Raw genomic sequence first — 5,299 nt, 5'->3', positions numbered from 1 at the left:
GTTGCTAATTAGCTGACTTTAAAATAGGGAGATTATTGTTCAGTGGTCAAGACGCCGAGCTTCCACGGCAGGGGGCGCAGATTCGATCCTTGGTTAGGGAATTAAGATCCCATATGCTGCACCGTGAGGCGTGGCCAAAATTTAAAAAAATAAAATTAATAAAATAGGGAGATTATCCTGGATTATCTGGGTGGACCCAGTGTAATCGTATCAGTCAGGATTCTTCAGAGAAACAGAACTGTATAGGAAATATATATATGGAATTGGCTCACAGGGTGGTGAGGGCAGGCAAGTTTGGAATGTAAGAGCAGGCCAGCAGGCTGGAGATTCAGGGAAGAGTGGAGGTTGCAGTCCTGAGTCAGAAATCTGCAGGATGGAAACCCAGGCAGGGTTCCATGTTGCAGACTTGAGGCAGAATTGCTTCTTTGGGGGAGATATCTCCATCTTTGCTTTTAAGGTCTTCAACTGATTGGATGAGGCCCACCCACATTATGGAGAGTAATTTGCTCTACTCAAAGTCTGCTGATTTAAATGTTAATCACATCTAAAAAATATTTTCACAGCAATGTCTGCACTGGTGTTTGACCAAAGAAATGGGCTGGCCAAGCTGACACATAAAATTAACCATCACAGTGATCACATAGTTCCTTAAATTATGGAAGAGAGAAGCAGAAGAGTGAATGTCAGAGTGATTCCATGTGATAAAGACTTGACTGGTTATTGCTGGCTTTGAAGATGGGAGGGAGCCATGAGCTCTTGTAAGGAATGTGCCGAGGAATGCCGGCAGCCTCTAGAAGCTGGAAAGGTCAAGAAAATGCGTTCTCCTCTAGAACATGGCCTTGCTGACATCTTGATTTTAGCCTGATAAGGCCCCTGAGGGTCTTCTGACCTCCAGAACTGTGAGATGACCAGCATGTGTTGTTTTAAGCCACTAAGCTTGTGGTAGTTTGTTGTGGCAATAATAGGAAATGAGCACAGTCACTCTCAGGTTTTTTCCAGGTCCTTGCTGGTCTCTGCAGCAGGGCAGAGAGTGGGGATCCCACACTCTCTTCCTTCCATTGTAACCTACTGGGGCTACTTTTCATCCCTTGAGGTGGACTTTCGTTTTCCCACCTCTGGGCCTTGCTTGCTGTCTCTTCCTCACCCACCATGGGAGGCAGCCCTTTCCTCCCCTCTCCCATTTCTGCTTTTGGAAAACATCCATCCTTCAAAGCCCAAGTCACCTCCTATCCTGACCATACATAGAGGCTTCCCGGACAATCCGACCCATCTTCCTTTGAACAACTCAGGCTGCTGTACCCACAGGTGATGATCTAAATGTTTGAGAACCAGGGCACTGGAGGGTCAGGATGTGCCCCAGCTGTAAGTAATCATAAGGCTCAGTAGGGCTCCCCAGCTCAAGAGCAACCCTTGGAGGCCACTCAACTGGCACTTGGCATTGGCTGCCTCGAATGGCAGGTATTTTAAATTTTTTTATCTTTTTGCCCTTCATGGTGACTAAATTGTAAGCTTGTTTGAATTTCTCACAGCACCTAGCCTAGTGCCTTTATCATGTGTATCTATTAGGAACACTTTTAGATGCAAATAACAGAAAAAAACGATTATCAGTGTTTTCAACAAACAGAGGGTTATTTTTTTCTCCCAGAACAAAGAGTCTGAGAGTAGATGATTCTGGGGATGGTTCACGGGCTCAAGAGCAGCAGGACCAGCATCTCTGCATGTCTCTTGGCTTTCCCCTCATGTTCAAAAAACAGAAGACAAGGAACAGTGACACCAGCCATAACCGTCCTTTCAATCTTGCTCCCCCCTTAAATCTTATTGGCCACATGGTGTCACATGACCATCCTCAGCTGCAAAGAAGGCTCTGAATCTAAGTATTCCCTTATTTTTTTTTTTGCGGTACGCGGGCCTCTCACTGTTGTGGCCTCTCCTGTTGCGGAGCACAGGCTCCGGACGCGCAGGCTCAGCTGCCATGGCTCACGGGCCCAGCCGCTCCGCAGCATGTGGGATCTTCCCAGACCGGGGCACGAACCCGTGTCCCCTGCATCGGCAGGCAGACTCCCAACCACTGCGCCACCTGGGAAGCCCTAAGTATTCCCTTTTTTAGCCTGAGATGGAGGCAGGCTAGGAGAGCGGGGGTTGGGATGGACGTTGTATTAGACAGTGAGCCACCAGTGTCCACCACACCGTACCTCAGTGAATGAATGAATGAATAAGTGAATGAATGAATCTAAGAGAGGGTTTTCACCTGGACAAGTCTGGGCTGGAAAGGAATGCAGGGATCTGGTTTTCAGAGCCCTGTGTGGTCACTACCTCATCAGGGGTCAGGCCTGATGAGACTTTGCTCCCAACTTTCCCTCACGCTCATCTTCCCTCCCTCCTCCACTAGGCCCCCTTGCAGGCTCCCCTCAATCGTTGAACCACAATACAGCTCTTCACAGCCAGAAGAGGCAGGCAGGGGTCCATCCCGTCTGCCGGTCCCTGCCCCCATCCTGTCCATAGAAGATTGATAATGAAACCAATACCTTTCACCAGCGTAATTTTCATATTTAATGAGCGTGACTCAAAAACTATTACATTAATTAGTCAAATCCCACAAACTGTTAATGGTGCACGCGGTAATTAATATCGTATTCAATTAAAAAATGACCTGTTTCGGGGTCTCTCCCAGGTTAGAGGTGTGGGGACCTAGGAGTGTTTGCAGACGGGTTGGCAGAAGCCCTGTGGTTGCTGCTGCTCTTTCTTTTCCTTTTTCTTTTCCCAGCGCTTCGTGGAGAGAGAAGGTGCCAGGAGAGCACGGTCCTTCGAGCGCGGCTGCCCTGGCAGCCTCTGGCTTCCCCTCTGCTCGGTGGCTCTCCCCCTCGCCCCTTCCCCCTCTGCCAAGCCGACAGCCTACTTGCTGTGATTTATGGGACGGCCTGACACAGGGCTCACAGACTGGAAAATTTCCAGTTTACACAAGAATTCCCTGAAAAATGAGCTTGGTTAATTTATTTCTTTCATTAACGAGTTTGAACTGTGAGATAATCTTTCTGAGCAGCACCCCCATGCCCACCCTGCATTGTTCACATATCCTGAGAAGCTGCGCCCTCGTCTGCCTCTCCTCCCGTCTAGGCAGGGCCCGGGAGGGCTGAGGGGGCACTCTCTGCCCGTCGGCCCATCTGCTGGGACTGGCGGCCTGTGGCCAGTTGGGGATCCCCTTGTCTCCCACCCTGTTAATAACCAGGATTGAAACTGGGGCTAAATCAACAAGACCCCTTGGCTTCATGTTTGCCCAATGCACTTAAAGAGGGTACAGCACCCTGCTTAGGCCCCGGGTGGTCGAGAGGAGTTTAAGTCAAAGTGCTTCTCAACCAGGAACTTAAGACCAAAGCGTGGAGACGGGAACTATAGGCAGCACACAACCGGAGGGCAAGGCCTGAGAGCCCGCCCGCCCCTCACATGTGTGAGTGGAACGAGAGCGTACGGGCCTCTCCCACTTCTCCTCCACAAGGACACCCCAGCGGGCACCCCAAGCTTTGGCCCTGTGCCACACAGCTGCCTCTTGACCATCCATCAGGCATGGGGTGAGCACATTGGGAGCTTGACCCACCTCCTAAGGGTGGACCCAGGAAAGAGGCCCACATAGATGCTGGAAGCCATTTAGGGCCAAGTGGACAGGGAATATGCAGAATATGGTCTACAAAGGGGCACAGGCTTGACTCCAGACTCCTTGTCCCATGGGGAGGAGCACAGCTGGAGAAGAGTGACTGTAGGGGGACAGGGACCCCATTGCCTGGGCGTAAGGGCAGATCTCATGAGATTATGGTGGAAACAGAATTTAAAACCAGAGGAGGACAGGTTGAAGCCAGGAGGAAACAGCATAGTTTGCGGGTGGAGAAGCTGGACTTTGAAGCAGGACTGCCTGGTTGGAATCCTGACTCTACCACTTTCTGGCTGTGCAACTACTGGCACGTTATTTAACCTCTCTGGTCTAAGTGTCTTGGTTTTAGGATGGAGATGAAAATTGTTTCCTCATTTGAGAGTCAGATAACCTATGAGTGCACAGAGCCCACTCTCTGACACATAGTAGGGATTCAATTAGTGGAAGTGATTATTATTATATTAATGGAAGCATTGTTAGGAGACTTAATGACTGTGCTTTGGAAACATACAGCCTTGTGGTTGATATTGCAGATTCCGGAGGCACCTGCCTCCTCCGCTTACTTGCTATAGGATTGTGGGAAAACCGCATGACCTTCCTGTGCTTGGTTTCCTCTTTGCAAAACAGAGGTTATAAAAACCACCTCATAGGACATCATGTGAATTAAGTGGAACAATGCATGTTAAGACTTTAGCATATGGTAAGCACTTTGACAAGCTTAGCTGTTATCTGCTAAGGGTCTGTTACCCCGTCTAAATATTTGAGATTCATCATTACCATCGTCCTCCTAACAGTGCTATGGGATGGGTGTGAATGCGCATGAATCCCCAGGGATCTTGCTAAAGTGACTTTCTGACTCAGCAGATCTGAGGTGAAGTCTGAGATTCTTCATCTCTGTCCAGCTCCCCGGTGATACTGATGCTGCTGGTCCATGGACCACACTTTGAGTAGCAGGGTGTTATTTTACCTACACAACTGATGCGGAAATGGAATTTCAAAAAGGTCCTACTTCATGTGCGTGACTAAGACTAAATGAGAGAATTAGGGTTTAAACAAAGGCCCTTGGACTCTAGAGGATCCCAAAAAACCTGTTTGAGATCTGAAAATTATCAATAAGTAAGAACTTGATGGTGTTCTAAGTACTAACCGTGCTTGGCCTGTCTCAGCTGTTTGTGGCACAGCGGAGGTCCCAGACCTCAAAGAGCTCCCCGAACCCAGCTCCCTGGATGCCTGTGTGAGTCCTGGGAACAGTAGGCTAACATATAATTAGTGCTACACACTTTTAAGTGCATTATCTCCTGTATCCTGCCTGCCTATTCTCTCTTTGCCGCACTTGCCACCTCTGTAAAATGGGCATAATAACAGTTCTTGTGTCCTAGGATTGTGGGAGGAGACGTGAGTTCTTTCAAGCCAAGCACTGAGAACAGGGCTTCCCATGAGGGACAGTGTGGCACAGAGGTTAAGCACGTGGCCTCAGGAACTGGAGGGTCTGGGTTCAAATGCTGGCTATGCTGTTAGTTAGCTGTGTGACTTCTGGCAACTGAAGTTAATTACCGTGTGTCTTTGTTCCCCCATCTGTAAAAGGGGAATGATAATAGTTGGTGAGAGGATTCAATCTCTTAGAATAGTTCTTGTTTCATATGAAATGCTCCTTAA

This window comes from Mesoplodon bidens, assembly GCF_964165515.1.
Source record: "Mesoplodon bidens genome assembly, chromosome: 3".
In the NCBI taxonomy this organism is placed as follows: domain Eukaryota; kingdom Metazoa; phylum Chordata; class Mammalia; order Artiodactyla; family Ziphiidae; genus Mesoplodon; species Mesoplodon bidens.
This window is presented reverse-complemented; position numbering follows the sequence as displayed.